Genomic DNA, 22602 nt, shown 5'->3' on the forward strand with positions numbered 1-22602 from the left:
ATATATTCATTAGTATTTAATTTATGCCTGTATTTATCATTTATTTCAATATTTAATGTGAAATATATTGCTATATTAATATATATAAATGTACAGATATATTCAGTACATTTACTGTAATATATTGATATTTATCTTTATTATTAAATAAATACATCATATAAATATATTTACAAAATTATATATAATGTAAATAATATAAAAATGCCAATAGGCATGTATTAAATATATCATTATTTATACAATACACATATTGAAATAGCTATATTACAAATTTTAGTATATACTTAATGTGTTTACATATATGAAACAAAACTTTTGTTTAATTATACATTTAATGCAGGGACATTAAATCATTATTTGGCCAAAAAAGAAAATTGAAGCAATAAGAATTCCCTATTGTCCCAGCTGCATAGGGAGGATAAAATGACCTTGCTTTGTAAAAACATCTTTTATTCTTATTCAAATTTATTTGAAATAAAGCTGAAGTGAATCTTGCTTTGTTTAACATTGTCAGACCCCAATTTAGATCATCATCTAAAGGGTAAGATTTTGATTTCTTCCCTGGAGTCAATAAAGGATCTAATCCATTGATACTCTGCCTTGCTCTTGTTAGCCAATTATGACCATCAAGCTACCCTTCCCTTGGAGTATTTCTGTCCTTTAAAACCTAAGACATTGAATCTGAGAAAGCCAAGCAAGTCCTGAAGGGATAAACCTACAAAAGTAGCATGAAATAATGTCCAGAAAAGAAATGATGAGAGCAACAGAGAAAAGGTCCAACTTATATTATACTGTAAAAACAGAAGAGACACTATGCACAGGGAAGAATGGGTAGGTGGGGCAACATGATGACATCACTGGAAAACATCATGGGTCCTAAAGCCAAGAGTTGCTGCTCCATACAAATTCTCTGTGCGTATTACTTCTGTGTGTGTATGTGATTCCTATTTATGATCATTCTCTACAATAATGGTATAAACATGTGTATTTATGTTGGCCCTACAGTTATGGAGAGAATGTTTGATTGCAAATCTCCTTACTCTGCTATTTCATCAAATTTCTTTTCTATTAAGCATATCCCCTGTCTGACAAAAAAAATGGACTTATACATTAGGGGGGTCAGCTATCAAATGGAATGAATACAGCTCAGTAAATCACCACAGAACTAGAAAACATTTACCTAAAGAGTAACTAAAAGCTAGCTTTCCTCATGTGAGAGAATAATACCATAGATGCTATGTTAAAATCTAATACTTCTATATTTTCAATGAATTTAACTTAGTTAAAATTAAAATGTCAAACATAATACCAAATAACTCATTTGCAAAATAGTAATAAGTATCAAGTCACGCATAGAAGTGCAGACATATTACTGCTCTTTTAGGGTGATTCCATCTATCCTTTCCAAATTTATTTTATGGATAACAGTATATGTCCAATTAATCTTAAGAATAATTAGCATTCTTTCCTTGAGAAAAAATGTGTCCTTCTAGACAATTCTCTTTTTTGGAGTGTCACAGATGATATATTTTCTTGTTGATAATTCTAAAATAATAATATCTGGTCTTTAAGAATATCCTTTTAAATTTGAAGTTGTCCTTCCTCTTTTATAAGTTTAAGATGTTCTCTTTCAATGAGTGTAATGGCAAGCAAAGTGTGACTCTTTGCTTTTCCTTTCTTTTGAAGTGCTTCTCAGCACTAAGGCAATCAAGTGCCTTTAAGTGAGTCTTGCCTTTGTTTGAATCAAGAGTCTTTGATGACCTGCTTAAGTCACAAGAAACCTAAGTCACATGAATTTGGATCACATAGTTCTGATTCCCTCAGACCCTGAAGAATAGTATATATACTTGGAGATTAGCATTTTGCTTTGGAGTTCACTCATGGGAAAAGTGTTCTTGTGATTTGACCAGAAGAGACTAGGGGTAGCCATTAAGGAGACCCTCGGCTTTGAAAATCCAGATGTTGGTGCTTCTTTCTCTGGTAACTATGTATGTATCACTATGGACAGACAATTAGAAGCCCTGTCTGCTGATTTGTGTTATTTGCTGTATTTATATAATTTCTGCATGTAATTTTTGTTTGTGTTTTCTCCAAAATTCAGGGTGTTGACTTTTCCCCCTGAGAGACAAGTGTACTGGGAGAAAGAGAAAGGGAGAAGTAGAAAAGGGTAAATTACCCCATATAAAAGAGACAAGAAAAAAGCTTTTACAGGGGAGAGAAGGTGAGGGAAGTGGCAGCGGGCAAGTGAATGAACCTTACTCTCACCAGAATTAGCTCAAAGAGCCAATACTATACACACTCAATTGGGTATAGAAATATATCTTGCCCTACAGGAAAGTAGGAGGGAAAGAGGAAAAGAGAAGGTGAGAATATAGAAGGGAGGGCATATGGGGGAGGGGATAGTCAGAAGCAAAACAGTTTTGCAGGGGAACAGGGTGAAAGGAGAGTGAAAATAGAACAAAAGAGGGACTAGGATGGATGGAAATGCGTATAGTGAGGAACTGTGAAAAAGAATTGAACCAAGTTTCTATGATGAAGACCTCATTTCTCAAACATCTAGAGAACTGAGTAAAATTTATAAAAATAATGAGACCATTCACCAACTGATCACTGAACAAAAGATATGAACAGTTTTCAGATAAAGTAATCAAAGCTCTCTATGGCCATATGAAAAAATGCTCTAACTCTCTATTGATCGGAGGTAGAGGTCCAAACCCCTATTTACTAGGTGCTAAGCCTATGTGGGTGTGAATCCCCCAGGGCCCTAAGGGGAGTTGCAAAGACCAGAGCCAATAGTATGCACATACATTCCAGTCACTCTGATGATGTTTGACAACATTCAAAGACTGTATAGAAAGAGAGAAGAGAGTTGTTTGCTTGAGGCTCTCACTCCTGGAGGAGTGTTGGTGTAGGACTCTGGGCAGCTGCTTTAAGAACTTCCTGGCTCATCAACCCAGATGACGATGGTTTCTTGGTAACTATGAATTGTGATCTGGTCTGTTTATATTGGGTAGGCTTGTACTTTGTTTGTGCTTGTTCTGAAGTTCAGGTTGCGGACTTTTCTAATGAACTAAGTGAGTTTATATGCATATGTTGGATTAAAGTAATATTGTTAACTCCTTAACATTGCTTACCTTAGTAAAACAGATCAAAGAACCTGTGCTGGCAGCATTCTTGTTGTTGGGCCTGTGTTGGTCTTTCACCCCCACAACAGCTGCTAGCCGGATAGCTGCAACAATAGGTTAACTATTCTCAGCAACACAATTCTTAAGGATTTATACTATCATCTCCAGAGTAAGAATTGATGGCATTTGAATTCAGATGAAAGCATATTTTTTTTTAAATTTTCTTTGTTTCCCCTTGATTTTCTATTGTTCAGCATTTTCTTTTACAACGTGACCTAATAGTACCACTAATAGGAGTGTATCCCACAAGAGGAAAAATAAAGAACCTATATGTACAAAAATATTTATAGTAACTCTTTTCTGGTGGCAAAGAATTGGAAATTGAGGGGATGTACATCAATTAGGAAGTAGCTGGACAAATTGTATTATATGATTGTGATGGAATACAACTGCGCTGTAAGAATTGATGAGCAGGAAGCTCTCAGAAAAACCTGGAAAGATTTATGTGAGCTGAGGCAAAGAGAAATGTACTGTGTATAAACTAATAGCAATATTGTAAGATGATCAGCTGTGGATGACTTAGCTGTTCTCAGCGATACAGTGAGGCAAGACAACTCTGAAGGGACTTGCAATGAAAAATGCTATCCATCCCTTTTAATAGCAAGTAAAGTGGGACTTTTGTTGTGTTTTGTTTTGGAGTGCTTCTCAGCACAAAGGCAATCAAGTGCCTTGGAATCTTGCCTTTGTTTCAATCAAGATTCTGTGATTGAATCAGGAGTCTTTGATGACCTGCTTAAGTCACAGGAAGGCCTAGGTCAAACAGGTTTGAGTTGCATGGTTGTGACACCCTTCGACCCTAAAAAAGTATGTATGTACTATGGGTAGCTGTTGGAGCCCCCTGGCTTTGAAAAACCCAGATGTTGTTGCTCCTCTCTCTGGTAACTAGGTATCTAATGTCTTTGACAGACAGAAGCTTGTCTGCTATTTTGTGTTATTTTGCTCTGCTTATATAATTTATGCTTGTATACTCTCTGAAGTTCAGGGTGGTGGCTTTTTCCCTGAAGTAAGTGAATGGTGTATGTATGTCTAAGTAAAATGAGATTGCAAACCCCTTAAAGTTGCTTTCCTTAGAAAAGCAGATCAAAGAACCTGTGCTAGCAGCCCTTGTGTGTGCTGATGCCACAGTAGAGGCAAGTAACATTGTTCTTACACCCCCAGCAGGGAAAAAAAAAAAAACTGATGGTGTCTGAATACAGATTGAAGCGTACTTTTAAAAATTTTTTTATTTTATTTTTCTTGAGGTTTTTTTTTCTTTGTCTATTTTCTTTTACAACATGACTGTTATGGAAACATTTTGCATGACTAAACAGGTATAACCTATATTGAATTGCTTGTCTTCTCAATAACAAGGGGGGGGGAGAAGAAGGGAGAGAATTTGGAACTCAAAGTTTTCAAAATGAATGTCAAAAATTGTTTGTACATGTAACTGATAAAAATAAAATGCTAAATAAACAAAACTAAACTCCTTCAACAAAAAAAGCTACCAAAAATATTTTTGTGCATATAGGTCTCTTCCTTTTCTTTCCTTTTAAAATCTCTTTGGGATACAGACATTGTAGTGATATTTCTGAGTCAATTGGTATACATCATTATACAACTCTGTGTTTGTTCTGATTTTCTCTACAGAACAGTTGAATCAGTTCACAATACCACCAACTATGTATTAGTTCTCAATTTCCTCACATGCCTTTCAACATTTGTCATTTTCTTTTTCTGTCATACTAGCCAATCTGAGAAATATTGGGAATATCTCAGAGTTACTTTAATTTGCATTTCTCTAATCAATAGTGATACAGAGCATTTTTTCTTTGGTGGCTTTGATAGATAGCTTTGATTACTTTGTTTGAAAACTGCCTGATCATATTCTTTCATCATTTATTAATTGAAGAAATGGCTCTTCTTCTTATAAACTTGACTCAGTTCTCTACATATTTGAGAATTGAGGCCTTTATCAGGGAAACTTGCTTTTATTTTTTTATAGTTATGCTTACAACTTCTCTCCATCCTAATTTTCCTCTGCTTCTCTCTCTTCTGTTTCTCTCTCTCTCTCTCTCTCTCTCTCTCTCTCTCTCTCTCTCCTGTCCATTCTCACAACTGTTTTGCTTCTGACTCCCACCTTCCCACCTTCCCCAATCTGCCATCCCTTCTATCACCCCCAACCCCTATCTTCACCTTTTCATCTCCTGTTTTACTGTAGGGTAAGACAGATTTCTCTACTCAAGTGAATGTGTATGTTATTCCCTCTTTGAGCCAATTCCAATGGGAGCAACGTTCAAATCGTTCTGCCTACCTTGCCCATTTTCCCCTTCACAGTAAAATCTATTTTGTGCATCTTTTATGTAAAGTAGGCTTTTCTGCCTCTCTTTCCTTCCCTTCAAATGCATTCCTCTTTTTCACCCCTTAGTTTTAATTTTTGTAGCTATCACCCTATCATATTCTCCCCAAGATGGCATGCAATCTGATATGGGCTATATACATACATTCCTATTAAACACATTTTCACATTAGTCAAGTTGCATAGAAGAATCATAATGAATGGGATAAACTATGAGAAACCAAGCAAAACAAAAGAGAAAATAGTATGCTTTGCTATGCATTCCAACTCCATAGTTCTTTCTCTGGATGTGGATGGCATTTTCTATCATGAGTCCTTTGGAAAAAAAGTTTTATGTCCTTGCATTGCTAAGAAAGGCTAAGTCTATCAAAATTAGCCCTCACGCACTGTGGCTGTTACTATGTACAATGTTCTCCTGGTTTTGCTCCCTTCACTCAGCATCAGTTCATATGTCTTTCCAGACTTTCCTGAAGTCTACCTGTTCATCATTTCTTATAGCACAATAGGAATCTCTTTGATTTCCAATTCTTGACCACCACAAAAAAGAGCTGCTATAAATATATTTACTACATGTGGTTTCTTTTTCCCATTTTTATGATCTCTTTGGAATACAGCCCTAGAAGCAGTATTGCTGGGTCAAAGTGTATGCACATTTTTATAGCCCTTTGGGCATACTTCCAAATTGCTCTCCAGAATGGTTGGATCAGCTCACAGCTCCACCAACAATGAATTAGTGTTCTGATTTTCCCACATCTTCTCCAACATTTATCATTTCCCTATTTTGTCATATTATGCAATCTGGTAGCTGTGAGGTGGTACCTCAAAGTTGTCTTGATTTGCATCTCTCTAATCAATAGTGATTTAGAGCATTTTTTCATATGACTATAGATAGCTTTAATTTCTTCCTCTGAAAAATGCCTGTTCATATCCTCTGACCATTTATCAATTGGGGAATGACCTGTATTCTTCTAAATTTGACTCAGTTCTCTATATACTTTAGAAATGAGACACTGGTTGTAAAGATTTTCTCCCAATTTTCTGCTTCCCTCCTAATCTTGGTTGTATTGGCTTTGTGCAAAAACTTTTCAATTTAATGTAATCAAAATTATCTATTTTGTATTTCCTAATGTTTTCTACCCCTTGTTGGTCATAAATTCTTCAGTTTTCCATACATCTGACAGATAAACTATTTCTTGCTCCCCTAACTTGTTTACTGCATCAGTGTTTACAACTAGATTTTGTACCCATTTGGACTTTATTCTGGTTTACAATGTCAGGCATTAGTCTATGTCCAGTTTCTGCCATGCTATTTTCCAGTTCTCCCAGCAGTTTTTGTCAAACAGTGAGCTCTTATCCTTGAAGCTGGGGTCTTTGGGTTTATCGAACAATGGTTTGGGATAATCATTGACTACTGTGTCTTGTGTATGTAACCTATTCCACTGATGTACCCCCTCTATTTCTTAGCCAGTACCAAGTGCTTTTGATGATTGATGCGTTATAATACAATTTAAAATCTAGTATGGCTATGCCACCTTCTCTAGCATTTCTTTTCATTAATTTCCTTGACATTTTAGAACCTTGGTTCTTCTAGATGAATTTTGACATTATTTTTTCTAGCTCTATAAAATATTTTAGGTAGTTTGATTTGCATGGCACTAAATAACTAAATTAATTCAGGTAGAATTGTCATTTATATTAGCTTGGCATAACCACAAGCAACTGATGTTTTTCCATTTATTTAAATCTGACTTTATTTGTGTGAAAAATGTTTTGTAATTGTGTTTATATAGTTCCTGGGTTTGTTTTCGCAGCTAGACTCCCAAATATGTTTCAATGTCTACAGCAACTTTAAATGGAATTTCTCTTCCTACCTCTTACTGTTGGGCTTTGTTAGTACTATATAGAAAGGCAGATGAGTTATGTAGGTTTATTTTATATCCTGAAAGTTTGCTAAAGTTGTTTATTATTTCAAGTAGTTTTTCATTTGATGCTCTAGGATTATCTAAATATATCATATCATCTGCAAAGAGTGAAAACTTAGTTTCTTCTCTGCCTATTCTAATTTCTTCAGTTTCTTTTGGGATCTTGTTGCTAAAGCTAACATTTCTAGTACAAATTGAATAACAGTGGTGATAACAGACATCTTTGTTTCCCCCTAGATTTTATTGGAAGTGGATCTAGCTTATCCGCATTACATATAATATTGCTGATGGTTTTAGTTAGATGCCGATCAATTTAAGGAATGCTCCAATTATTCCTATGTTCTTCAGTTTTTTTCAATAGGAATGGCTGTTGTATTTTGTTAAAAGCTTTTTCAGCATCTATTGAGATAATCATATGGTTTCTATTAGTTTTGTTGTTGATATGATCAATTATGTTGATAGCTTTCTTAATATTGAACCAACCCTGCATTCCTGGTATCCTACCTGGTCATAGTTTATTATTCTCATGATAAGTTGCTGTAATCTTTTGCTAATATGTTATTTAAAACTTTTGCAACTATATTAATCAGGGAATTGGTCTACAATTTTCTTTCCCTGTTCTTGCTATTCCCAATTTAGGTATCACTACCATATCTGAATCATAAAATGATTTGGTAGGACTCTGCCAATTTTCCCAAATAGTCTATATAGTATCAGAATTAATTGTTCTTTAAATGTTTGAATTTACTTATAAATTCATCTGGCCCTGCAGATTTTTCCCTAGTTATTTCATTGATGGTTTATTCAATTTCTTTTTCTGAGGTGGGATTATTTAATTATTTTGCTTCCTCTCCTGTTAATCTAGACAGTTTATATTTTTATAAATATTCATCCATTTCACTAAGATTATCAAATTTATGGGCATAATATTGGGAAAAATAATTCCAAATTATTGTTTTAATTTCCTCTTCATTGGAGGTGAATTTGCCCTTTTCATTTTTGATACTAGTAATTTGGTTTTCTTTTTTTTTTTTACTCAAATTAATCAAAGATCAACAAGGGAGGAATAAGAACACTTACTGTTTACTACACCATCTTGGTTCCAGGAAGTCCAAGTAGGTGACTTTCAAACATTTAATCTGTGGGCTAATAGCCCCAGGAGTAGCTACTGCTGCTCCCACAGGCCCTGTGCTTCTCTCTCACCCAGCTCTGACAGAACCCTATCCTCTGCTGAGAGGTTTGGAAATAACCACTGCCACCCTGAGCTGTGGTTTGTGAAAGACCACAAGCCCTCTTTTTCATCCTGGAAATCTGATGAGGGTCCCTGCTCCCCTGAAGACATAAGATCTAGTGTGCTAGTATTCCTCCACACCCTGAGACTGACACCCAGGAATAGGCGTTGGATCTGAGAATGCTTAATGCAACAGAGTCCTGCACCTAATGCTAGCAAAAGGACCCCTGTAATCTTCTGACCAGTTGTCTGACCTGCTACAGGATGAGAGCTTTAGAAGAAGCCACTACTACTGTGGCTTCACTCATTCCCAAGGCCTGTGGCTCATTTCCTGTGGCTCAGTCTACACTGGTTTGGCCTACACTGGAGTGTGTTCTGCTCTCATGTGAATGTTACAGAAGTCTGTTGCTGACTTTCTAAGTTGTCTTGGGCCAAAAAAAAAATTTTGCCTTCTCCATGTTTGGGTTCTGCCACTCCAGACTTTGCACTGATGCGCTATTTAAAGTTGTGTGTAGAGGAATTTTTGAGAGCTCAGGTGAGTCCCTGCATTTTCTTTGCTATCTCTTCTCCATCACCTTGAAGTAATTTTTAAAATTATCATTTATCCTGAGGAAGAGCTTTTAAAAGATCATTATATTTGATAAGTATCAGGAAATATCTTTCTTTCTCTTCAGTAAAACATTTCTTTATTTATTTGGTTATAGCTTGCCAAACACTCTCCTGGCTAAAAAAATACTGAGAATACTTTTCCTAAACAGATTTTGTCTATAAGCATAATAATCTCTGTGGCAACCTCCCAATTCTACTTGTACCCTCATAATATATCAAAGTTCCCTTAAATCATTGCTGCTATTCAAACCCAATGGAATGAGGAGGTGTTATGACTTTTTTCCAAGGATCTTTCATGATTATTTCTAGGTTATGACTAACATTGTAAAAATGATGGTTTTTTTCATTGGTCTAGAAAGTCCTCTATTAATCCCACTGTTGTTGGGGTACTGGAAATTGGAAACACTAGGTTCTGGTCAGTCAGTTTAATACAGTGATCTCTATATTGGGTAGATCTTCTATTGGTCTAAAAAAATTAAGACGTGATTATCAGCCACACTTTTTGCTTTACATTTGCCAAGGCTTTTCTTTTTCCTAATGCCAATATGTTTCTTACTTTTTAATTTTAAATTGAGAAATAATTCTATATTCTACTGCTTTAAAAATCATATGTATCTTCTTGTTTTGTTTTTAGATTCTGCCTTTCATTCTCTCACTCAGTATTTTTGCTCTCCAATTGTTTCCATGTTTCTTGTTCTATTGCAAATCAATGCATTTTTCCCTGTATTGGTTTAGCAGCTCACTTTTTTTGGACCATTTTGGATAATTTTATTTCTAACTGCAATTTTCTGCCTACATATTATATTTCATAATTTTTAATTGTGCTTCTAGGTCTTGCCTCCCCATAACTAATTAAGGAATCTAATTTGTTTTTATATCTAATTTCATTGTTGTCACTAATTGCCCTTCCTTTCCTCTCATTTCTTTTTCCAATTTTAGTTAGAACATTCCTCCCTGTTTTAGGCAAAAAAATCATTTCCTATGAAGATATACTATCCATAATACTCATGTGGTAAACATTCATTAGCTAGTTTGTGAAGACATCTGAGTTTTTATAAAAAGTTTCAAGTTTATTTATCTCTTTTCCTTTCCCACCCACCCATCCATTTTCTAGTTTTGTGATTGATGCCAGAGAGGCATAAGATAAGATGAGGAGTAATAAATACATTCCTGGTTGGCCAGAACATATGTCAGTAAGTTGCTCAGACAGTAGAGATCTGAAGTACAAGTGAAGAAGTACTTTCAGTAGTTTTAGAAGTCTCCCTGGAGGGCCTTCTGCCTCTCAGGATGATGTAATTGGTGTGATTTGTTGTAGTCTATCATTTAACTATGCTGGAACATTCACTTGTGCATCTTTCACGGTTAAAGCATTTCTTCTGTGGTGGAAGAAATACATAGTTGGCCTATACCTGGTACTTTTTTTTTCTTTTACAAGCTGCAGTTTTTGAAAAAAAAATACTAAATTTAAGTTTTCTAATAGGTAAAGGTATAGTTCTAAACTGAGAGGAGAAAAAGACTCCTTTTTCAAAACATGTTTGGTGAGGAAAAAGAGGAAGAGAGGCAGAAGCATAATTAAAGCCTTGAGAAAGAGAAAATGTAATGAAATAGGAATTCCACAGGGACTGCATCCACAATAAAGAGATAGATAGATAAGCAGATAAATGAAAAATTCATCAATAATTTGCATCAGTCCTGGAAAGAAAAAAATAATAAAAAGTTCTACTTTATTTTTTAGGCATGTTTCTTGAAACATTGGCTAGTAGGATAGAAGAAGGAAGGAGAATCTCAATGAGGGGCTACCGCAACTTTACTTCATAGATCTTTCCCTTAAGTCTAAGAAAAATCCAATGGAAATAAAAGCTGTGGAATAAATTAAACCCTAGTAATTCTCCTTCCTCAAAATCTATTAATGCTTCTTTCATAGAGGAAATTACTGTTACTGCACTAAATAATTCAGTGGAAAATTTAAAAGCAGACATTTGGGGGCTCTTCCAAAACTAACTTTCCATTCTTGAGTTTTAGCCCAGCAGAATATTTCTATTCCAAGGCATTCTGGGTATTAGTCATGATTTCTTGATAAAATCCTCCATGATAATTATTTATAATACAGAACCAGGAAAGGATTTTTGGGGGTGGGACATTGCTGATGCTTCTTTCTTCCCTAAATTTTTGACTGACTTGAGAAAATCAGTTCTCTACTGAACATGGTTTTCATCCAACCACAACCCTATCTTAAACAATAGGAGTGTACCTATGTCCCTGCTTCTATCTGATGTAATTATTCAATTACAAATGTCAAAGATTTTTCATTCATATGAACAAAGACTGTTGAATTGTTTTTAAATTTGAAATCCTTTTTTATGAAGTAGCATTGATGGCTTTATAAAAAAAAAAAACTTGAAAATTAGAACAAGCCTAATAGAAGACAATGACTCCATGAGACAACAAAAATACTAATACAAATACAAAGAATAAAAACAATGGAAGAAAATGTAAGTCATGTCATATCAGAAACAATTGACAAGTAAAATAATAGTTCATGGATAAAAAATTATATAAAAATTATATAAAATAATCACTGTACCTGAAAGTCAAGACCAAATAAAGATCCTATACTGTATTTAAAGAAATTATAAAAATTGTAAAAGAAAATTTCACAGATGACTTTGAACCATAAAGTAAAGTAAAAATAGAAAGATCTGCCAGTCATCCCTTGAAAGGAAGTCCCTGAAAAGTGACTCAAGTGAAGCCATAGGCACAATTCAGAGCTTCCTGGGCAAAGAAAATAAGTGTTTTAAGTTGCCAGAAAGAAAAAAAAAATGTTACTATATTTAGAAATCACAGTTAAGATCACATAAAATTGGCAACTACATATAGGCAACCATAAAGGATTACAGATTTTGGACTATGATTTTCCTAATAGCAAAAGAGATATGCTTACAACCAAGAACAAGTAATCCAGCAAAACAAATGCAACTCTACAGGACAAAAGTGGATCTTTAATGAAAGAAATTACTTCAAAGTATCTTCGCCAAAAGGGCCAGCAATGAGTAGAAACATTGAAATGCAAAAGCAGGAGCCAAGAGAAGAGAAAGAAAAGGTAAATCCATTCGAGTGATTGACTGACAGTTACTAAATAAGGGGGGGTAAGCATTTATTTTCTAACAGGAGAACAGGTATCCCCTAAAACTCTAATTTCATCAGTGGTCAAAGAGTTAATTTAAAAAGAACAAAGCCTTAATTAATAGTATTGCACTTTTTTGATTATCTTCAAAGAAGAAAGAAATTTAGGGTTAGAGTCAGGAGGTACACATTTTATTGAGGAGGGGAGAGAAGAAAGAAGAATGCTTGGGGGGGAGGTACTTACTATTTCACATAATTGGGCTATGTTAAATATATAAACAAGGATAAAAGGATGAGTGATAGAATGCCATTTGAATTTCACTTTTGTCTGTACCAGCATTTATTCCCTTGAGGCCTCCATTACTCTTAATGCATTTGGAGTTTAAATCTTAACTTAGAAAGATTCTCCTGCTAACTTGCCCTCCTCCCTTCTGCTAGTCTTTTCACTCCAAGATTGCCTTCCATGTACATTGAATATATCTTGCATATACATCCTCATTTACAACATTTTTTTCTTTGATAATTTGAATTTCTTGAGAGCAACATCTGTGTTTTTTTCTTTCTTTCTTTGCTTCCCTAGTGCTTAGCACCTTGCCTGTTTATTAACTTGCTGAGTAATCTAGAGTTCATAGAAGATTCTGTAGATAATGCTGACTTTGAAAAATAGTATTTATTCTCCTCCCCCATTCATTATTAAATACTTTACTATACTTTGAAACTGTAAAAAAAATTAACAAATTATAATCCTGGATATTCAATACCTTCAGATAATCACATGGCAACATTGCTCTGCTTTGATAGAATTATGACTCCATGTACATAATATGTATTGTGTGTATCTTTGGAGAAAAGGCTGGGGCTACCATTTGGGATGCAGGAAAAGACATGAAAAAAAATGTCTCAAAATAATCTTAAAGGAAGCCAAGGCTTCTAAGAGACAGAAGGAAACAAGAAAAGTATTCCAGATATGCAGAATAGACAGTGGGAACAAAGACAGAAGTAAAAATGCAGTTTTGCTTATGAAAAAAATTATTGTCAGCTAGTAGTCTGATTATAAATGTGTGGAGTTATATGCAAGAAGGCTGAAAAGGCAAGATGGTTTCAGACTGTGAAGAACAAAAGAGTTTTTATTTGATCCTGAAGGTATTGAAATTTATTGAGTAGGGGGTATTGTAGTCAGACCTACGCTTTAAGAAAAACACTTTAGTAGTTTGTGGAAGTTGGCTTAGAGTGAGGAGAGACTTGAGGCAGTGTTAAAATACAGAACACTCTTCAAACACTAAGTGAGAGACAATTAGGGCTTGAATTTTAGTGGTGTCTATGTGAGTGAAGAGTAGGGTATTATTTGAGAAATGGTATGGAACTAGAAAGAATATTTGGCAACTGTTTGATATGTAGATGGAGAGAGTGTGAAGAGCTGAGAATATACTAAGATTGCCTATCTTTGAGATTGGAAGGAGGGTGGTACCTTTAATGACAATAAGGAAATTCAGAAGAAGGATGGATTCAGACAATGAAAACAAGTTATTTTTCATACATAATGTGTATGAGATTTTCTTGAAATATGCACTTTTAATTGTTGACTAGTCAGTTGGTAATGTATAACTTGAGCTTAGGGAAGTAGTTAACTCCATAATTGCTAAAATTTTAGGAATTCAAACTTACTGAGTGTCATTGAAGCTATTGCTGTTGTCTTCTGAGAGAATTGTATACAATCTTGGGCAGAATTTGCATGATACATAACCACCATTCAAACCTCCACTGAAATGGACTTTGTGCTCCAGTTCTAGGATAGTAGACTGTGGACCATAGAAGAACTCTAGAGGAACATAATCATGCCATATGGCTGCGTAACTGATTTTTCCAGAGGCAACTTAGTCAAAGCCATATATCTCAACATTCAGGGAGATAAGAGAGTCAAGTTAATATACAAGACTGTCATTCATGCCTCCACTGTATAACACAAATTGAGCAATAACTCAGAAGGGAGAGACTACCCTGACCATGGTGTACTAGTACTAAATGCAGTAAAAATCTGGATTATATACAGGCTATTTCATTAATTAGGCCTCAGTAAAGTTTTGCATGCATTCTTCTATCCCTGAGCCCTTTGATGAAAATCAAATAAAAAAAAACACATTTTCATTTGCTTTTATAAGTGTTAGGTCTGTTTGCCCTTTCATCTGTGTAATTCCCATGTTACTTAAAGTTTTTTGTTTTACTACTTTCTCTGACTTAGTTACAAAATTGTTCTTCTGAATTTCCTTATTATCATCAAAGGTATGCATTTGTGTGTATGAAGAATGGTATGGAGTAATGGATAGAGAACTGGGCTCTGACCCAATAAGAACTGGTCTGAAGTCTCGATTATGATGCATATTTGCTTCCAGATCATGGGCAAGTCACTTAATCTTTCAGTCCTCTAGGTATATCTTTAAGATCATAAGTTGAAGAAAGTGTGCCACTGTGCATTGAAAGAGTAGAGTTTCTCACTTAGGAGTACTTTATTACAATGAAATAATACATGGTGCCTCATCATCTGTATCCGTGTCCATCTCGGTCTCTCTCAATCTGTGTGTGTGCTACATTCACACATACATGTATATATTCTGTATATATAGACGTGCGTATATACACATGCACAAACACAAATATATATGTATGTGTGTATATCTATTCCACATCTACCCATATCCAAACCTTTATCTATACCTGTATCTAAATCTATAAATTGATGTTTATATAATAACTAATAATTATATAGTACTTATTACATGCCGTTCATTGTGCTATATCTATATCTTTACCTGTATCATTCATCTTTATCTCTAGCTATAGCTATTCTCTTTTGTATATCTATATTTATCAAGCATACTTTTACATGTAATCAATTTGAATATCAAAGATTAGTATCAGAATGAAAAGATAACCTCAGTAAACAAACAATATTTAGTTTGGGGTTGAATTGTATAGTAATACCTGAATGAAAAGCATCAGCAACTATAAATTGTAACACAAAAGTACAAATGTTTCTTGTATCTTTTTAGATTGATAGGTTTTGACCCTCACAACATGAAAGATGGTTTGAAGCAACACATGAGTGTCCTTCTTTGCGTGCTAGGCTAGCCTTCTTTCCTCAGGATTAAAAGAAATGCATAGGAACTCAATTCATGGTACTTTGCTAAATGGAAAAAAAAAAAAAAACAACATAATTCCTAATACATTTGATAAAAAAAAAAAAATTGGAATGCTTGTCATTTCCAGCCTTTTTGTAGTTATAAAATAAAATACCATGCCACGCACGCCCAGCGGTCTAGCCAGAGTCCTGCCGGTCTGCTTGGTGGCAGCGCTTGTGCAGCCTCTCGTCCCTCCGCGCGTCCCGCACATTCAGGCCCAGCTTCGCTCTGCCATGGCCAGCTATTTCTACCTGCGCTACTACGTGGGGCACAAGGGCAAGTTCTGCCACGAGTTCCTGGAGTTCGAATTTCGGCCGGACGGAAAGCTGCGGCAATCACAAAAATGACATCATGATCAGAAAAGAGGTTTATGTCCATAAGAGTGTGATGGAGGAACTGAAGAGAATCATGGACGACAGTGAGATTACAAAAGAAGACGATGCTTTGTGGCCTCCACCGGACAGGGTGGGCAGGCAGGAACTTGAAATTGTGACTGGAGACGAACACATTTCTTTTACCACATCGAAAATTGGCTCCTTTATTGATGTGAACCAGTCCAAGGATCCTGAAGGTTTGCGAGTGTTTTATTACCTGGTCCAGAAGTTGAAGTGTTTAGTCTTCAGTCTTAATCGGTTTGCATTTCAAGATTAAGCCCATCTAGCCTGAGGATTTTTAACTTTTTCTGTGTGCTTGGGTGGTGGCGTTTTTCATTGCCAATGTCAGAAGACTTTTGTGTGAGCTAGGAAAATTATTTTTTTATATGCTGTGTAAGTGATTGTCTTTAAATAAATATGCAGGTGAATACAAAATAAAATAAAATAAAATACCTATATTTAGGTAGGTACTAATTTATCAGTCATCAACATCTTGCTTTACAATTCCAATAGATGAAAGGTTGCAGATAAGGATAAATTACAGAGAAAATAGTGCAGCAAAAGATTCTAATTCTTTGAAAATTCAAAATATAATTCTACCACTTGAGTGATATCTCAAGAGTTGGCCTAACAATGTATCTCTTTTTTTCTTTGACATTTGCCTCTTAAATCATTTCATTAAGACACAGAAGATATCCTTTATCCAGGAATATTTTAAATAATAAGGAAAAAATGTTCTTAAAAGCTTACTCATTCAGACCTAGAATTATCTGATCAATAATGAAACCCGAGATAAGTTTAAATGGGGCATTTTTTTTCTGAACCCTGAAAAAAATGATTGTGGAAATTTTATTTTCTGATTCATTTGTGTCAAAATTCTGAATATTGGGCTAAAACTCTTTTGAGCAAATAACTTCTATTTCTTTGTTCCTTTTGAGGTAAATTGATGAATGGTGCTTTGGGGGTTGGCTTTGTGCCTGGTTTCCACAAATGCCAAAGACTCCTACATACCAAGTTAATTAAAATTGACTGCTTGTTTTAGGCAGAAGTAGCAGGCTGAATTCTGGATGGTTTTAAAGAATGATTGAACAATTTAGGCAAAGAGAATAATGTGTCTCACAGCTAAAGAGTTTTTTAATGGCTTATTTTGGGTTCCTCATTCCAAAAATAGCCTTTTAAAATGGTTGTACTAATTTTAGAAACCTGTGAAATATGCATATGATTCAAATAGAAGTTGTTGGAACAACGTTTTATTAAAGGCACAAAAAGGGTAGAAATTCAGCACAAACCACCCATTTTCAAATTAAAAAGAAAATTAAATATCTTCCTCAGCAATACCTTAATCAATGGCTTATGTATGGTCTATATGTTACCAAGAACTCTTTGGTATAGAATGGGCTGAAAACATTTTTCCCTGTCCTTTGGTGATCTCTATTTTAAATTTTCTCCCTCTGATTTATATAACAGTGAGAAATGCCCTGAATATGGAATTTAGAGAAGTGGGTTTGAATCCTGCCTCTTTCATTTAACATGTAATTTTAGACAACTATGTAATGGGTTTTGTAAGATTTAAGAATGCAAAAGGGTCTTTACATGGAGAGAAAGCATCAGTCTGAACTCTATTATGTTATGGATATGGAAAATAAGAACCCAAAAAATAAACTGATTTGACAAGGTAACATGGAAAGTGAGAAATAGATGCATAATTCAAATTAACCTATTCTCATTCCAAACCTGCTACTCTTACTACTATACCCTACTACCTATCTAGTAGGGAGAACATTTTAAATGGAGAATTCATTATGTAGAGAAAACAAATGACCCAATTTGGGGGAAAAAAGTGAGTGTATTGAAAGGAAATATCATTTTAAAGCCAAACAGATCAGCTTACAGAATACTTTTATTTTGTTTAGAAGCCTTTGAACTGCATTAATATAAAGGATATTTTAACCCAAATACTTTCTGGGAACATGACACTTGCCCTGATTTCTCAACCTTTTGATTTATGGTTATTTTAGGAGTGATCAATCAATCAGTCAGTGAACATTGACCAATTATCTCATTATTATGTTTCCTGGTTATCACTTTTTATTCCCTGGTGATTAAAAACAATATTAGAGTCTTCCTCAAGAATTTTATACTCTATAGCATGATACAGTTTATACAAGCAGACACAAAAATATATATTGACATTGTTTTATAAACTCTTGGTTCCACTCACTTCACTCTGTATTGTTTTGTAGAAATCTTCCCAGCTTTCTGTGAAACCATCCTTTTCATTATTTCTTGTGACATAATCATGTTCTATTACATTCATATTCCATATTTTTTTCAGTTTTTCCTCCTAATTAATGGACACCTTTGAGTTTCCAAATCTTTGCTACAACAGAAAGAGCTGCTCTAAATATTTTGGGGTGTAAATATTGGTCCTTTTCCTCTTTAGTCACTTTGTATATATGCTCAATATTAAGGTGGATGGGTAAATAAAATTTATTGACATTTTGGGTATTCTGTAGTTCCAAGTTCCTTTACAGAATTGATAGATGTAGCTTTGCACAGCTTGGCTAATAGTATATTAGTGTACCTATTTTCTTGTTGCACAAATAATGGCAGTCATCTTGCTTTTTTTAAAAAAAAAAATATTAGTATGATGGGTACGAGAGGGAAGCTTAGAGTTGTTCTAACTTTTATTTTCTAAATAATAGTGATTTTGTGCATAGCTATCTTCCTTTGCTCATATCCTTTGACCATTTACTGTGTAAGATACTTTTTTTCTTATATAATTGAATAAGTTTCTTAAATATCTTAACTATTTGGCATTTATCAGAGAAATTTGCTGCAAAATGTTTTGGGGATCCCCCCCTAGTTATTTATTTTTCCCCCAATATTACCTATATTCATTTCATTTGTACAAAAGTTTTTCAATTTTATGTAATTCAAAAATGACATTTTTCTCTTCTGTGATTTTCTATATTCCTTGATTGGCTATGAAACCTTTCCATATTTTTAACTACAAAAATAATTTCTTTCTCTTTTCACATCTTTATGAAGCTTTTCACATCTAAGTTCAGAGCTTATTTTGATATATAAAGGGAGAGGTTGATCTGTATTTAATTTAGAACAAGTTGCTTTCTAGTTTTCTGAAAATTTTCAAATAATGGGTCTTTATCACCCTCCAAAAAAAGCTTAGCAATAACAGAAGAAAAAAAGAAATTGAAGGAAAAAGAATAGGCAAGAAGGAAATAAAATACACCTTTTTTGGTAAATGTTATGGTTGTCTACTTAAAGAATCCTAGATAGCCAACCAAAAAGTTAATTGAAATGATTGATACCATCAGTAAATTAGCAGGATATAAAATAAACTCAGACCAACAACTCATCTTTGTATATATTACCCATTTATGTAGCAAAATAGATTCTCTTCAATATGATTATAGAATTTAGAATGCATAAAATTATAAGGATTTCATTACAAAACACTCATTACAGAAATAAAGACAGACCTAAAAAAATCAGAGATTAAATTATCCTGGATAGGCTTCACTAACATAATAAAACTGGCAAAACTATCTAATTTAATGTGCTTATAGAATGACATCTCAATGAAATTGACATCATGGAGCTAGGTTTAAAAAAAATCAGAGAAACAATTAATAACTTCATTCAAGAGAATGACAATAATGAAACAACATGGCAAAACTTATGGGATGCAGCAAAAACAGTTCTTAGGGGAATTTTTTATATGTCTAAATGCTTACATGAATAAAATAGGGAAAAAGGATCAATGGTCTGGGCATACAGCTGAAAAAGCTAGAAAAAGAACAAATAGAAAACCCCCAATTAAATACTAAATTAGAAATTCTGAAAATCAAAGGAGAGATTAATAAAATTGAAACCAAAAAAACTATTGAATTAATAAATAAAACAAAGAGCTGGTTTTATGAAAAAAACAATAAAATTGATAAACCTTTGGTCAATTTAATTTAAAAAAAAGAAAGAAGAAAATCAAATTACCAGTATCAAAAATGAAAAGGATGAGTTCACCTCTAATGAAGAGGAAATCAAAACAATAATTAGGAATTATTTTGCCCAATTGTATGCCCATAAATTTGACAACCTTAGAGATATGGATGAATATCCACAAAAACATAAACTGGCCAGGTTAACAGAAAAGGAAGTAAAATTTCTTAATAACCCCATATCAGAAAAAGAAATTGAGCATGACATCAATGAACTCCCTAGGAAAACATCTCCAGGGCCAGATGGTTTTACATGTGAATTCTATCAAACATTTAAAGAACAACTAATTCCAATACTTTGTAGACTATTTGGGAAAATAAGTGAAGAAGGAGTGCTACCAAATTCTTTTTATGACACAAATATGGCACTAATACCCAAACCAGGTAGAGTCAAAACAGAGAAAGAAAATTATAGACCAATTTCCCTAATGAATATTGATGCGAAAATTTTAAATAAAATATTAGCAAAAAGATTGCAACAATTCATCTTGAGAATAATACACTATGACCAGGTAGGATTTATTCCAGGAATGCAAGGCTGGTTAAATATTAGGAAAACTATTAGCATAATTGACCATATCAACAACAAAACTAGCAGAAACCATATGATCATCTCAATAGATGCAGAAAAAGCCTTCGACAAAATACAACACCCATTCCTACTAAAAACACTAGAAAGCATAGGAATAAATGGAACCTTCCTTAAAATTATAAATAGCATCTACCTAAAACCATCAGCAAGCATTATTTGTAATGGGGATAAGCTACATGCATTCCCAATAAGATCAGGGGTGAAACAAGGAAGTCCATTATCACCCCTACTATTCAATTTGGTACTAGAAATGTTAGCTGTAGCAATAAGAGAAGAAAAAGAAATTGAAGGAATTAGAATAGGAAGAGAAGAAACTAAATTATCACTTTTTGCAGATGATATGATGATTTATTTGGAGAATCCTAGAGAATAAGTAAAAAACTACTTGAAATAATAAACAACTTTAGCAAAGTTGCAGGATATAAAATAAACCCACATAAATCCTCAGCATTCCTATACATTACTGACAAAGCCCAACAGCAAGAGATAGAAAGAGAAATTCCATTCAAAGTTACTGTAGACACTACAAAATATTTGGGAGTCTATTTGCCAAGACAAACCCAGGGCCTATATGAACATAACTATGAAACACTTTTCACGCAAATAAAGTCAGATCTGAATAAATGGAAAAATATCAGTTGCTCATGGTTAGGCCAAGCTAATATAATAAAAATGTCAATTTTACCTAAATTAATCTATCTATTCAATGCCATACCAATTGAACTACCAAAAAATTATTTTACGGAGCTGGACAAAATTATAACAAAATTCATCTGGAAAAACAAGTGGTCTAGAATATCTAGGGCATTAATGAAAAGAAATGCTAGAGAAGGTGGCCTAGCCATACCAGATATTAAACTGTACTACAGAGCAGCAGTCATCAAAACTACCTGGTACTGGCTAAGAAACAGAGGTGTGGATTGGTTGAATAGGATAGGAATACAAGATAGAGAAGTCAACAACTATAGCAATCTACTCTTTGATAAACCCAGAGAGGCCAGCTTCTGGGCTAATAATTCACTATTTCACAAAAACTGTTGGGAAAATTGGAAAATGGTAGGGCAGAAACTGGGCATAGACCAATATCTTACACCATATACCAGAATAAAGTCAAAATAGGTTCATGATTTAGGAGTAAAAGCTGATACTATAAGTAATTTGGGAGAGCAAGGAATAGTTTAATTATCAGATTTATGGAAAAGAAAAGAATTCATGACCCAACAAGAGATAGAGAGCATTACAAAATGCAAAATGGATAATTTTGATTATGTCAAATTGAAATGTTTTTGTACAAAAAAAGCCAATGTAACAAAAATTAGGAGGGAAGCAGAAAATTGGGAGAAAATCTTTACAACTAGTATCTCTGATAAAGGCCTCATTTCTGAAATATACAGGGAACTGAGCCAAATATATAGGAATACAAGCCATTCCCCAATTGAGAAATGGTCAAACGATATGAACAGGCAGTTTTCAGAGGAAGAAATTAAAGCTATCTATAGGCATATGAAAAAATGCTCTAAATCACTACTGATTAGAGAAATGCAAATCAAAACAACTCTTAAATACCACATCTCTCCTGTCAGATTGGCTAAAATAACAAAGCAGGAGGATGATACATGCTGGAAAGGATGTGGGAAAATTGGAACATTGTTACATTGCTGGTGGAGTTGTGAGATAATCCAGCCATTTTGGAGAGTGATTTGGAACTATGCCCAAAGGGCCACAAGAATGTTCATAGCCTTTGACCCAGCAATACCATTTCTAGGGTTGTATCCCAAAGAAATCACACAAGAGGTGAAGGGACCCATATGTACAAAAATATTTATAGCAGCTCTTTTTGTGGTAGCCAAGAATTGGAAATTAAAGGGATGCCCATCAATTGGGGAATGGTTGAACACGCTGTGGTATATGAAGGTAATGGAATACTCTTGTGCCATAAGAAATGGGGGTGATACGGACTTCATAACAACCTGGAAAAACCTACACAACATAATGCTGAGTGAGTGGAGCAGAGCCAGGAGAACATTGTACAC

At 34.2% G+C, this 22602-nt stretch overlaps 1 pseudogene; it reads left to right on the forward strand.

Annotated features, from left to right (window-relative positions):
- The first annotated feature begins 15817 nt into the window (after positions 1–15817).
- Positions 15818–16245, forward strand: LOC118852169 (annotated as a pseudogene).
- Positions 16246–22602: the final 6357 nt, after the last annotated feature.

This window comes from Trichosurus vulpecula, chromosome 5 (assembly GCF_011100635.1).
Source record: "Trichosurus vulpecula isolate mTriVul1 chromosome 5, mTriVul1.pri, whole genome shotgun sequence".
In the NCBI taxonomy this organism is placed as follows: domain Eukaryota; kingdom Metazoa; phylum Chordata; class Mammalia; order Diprotodontia; family Phalangeridae; genus Trichosurus; species Trichosurus vulpecula.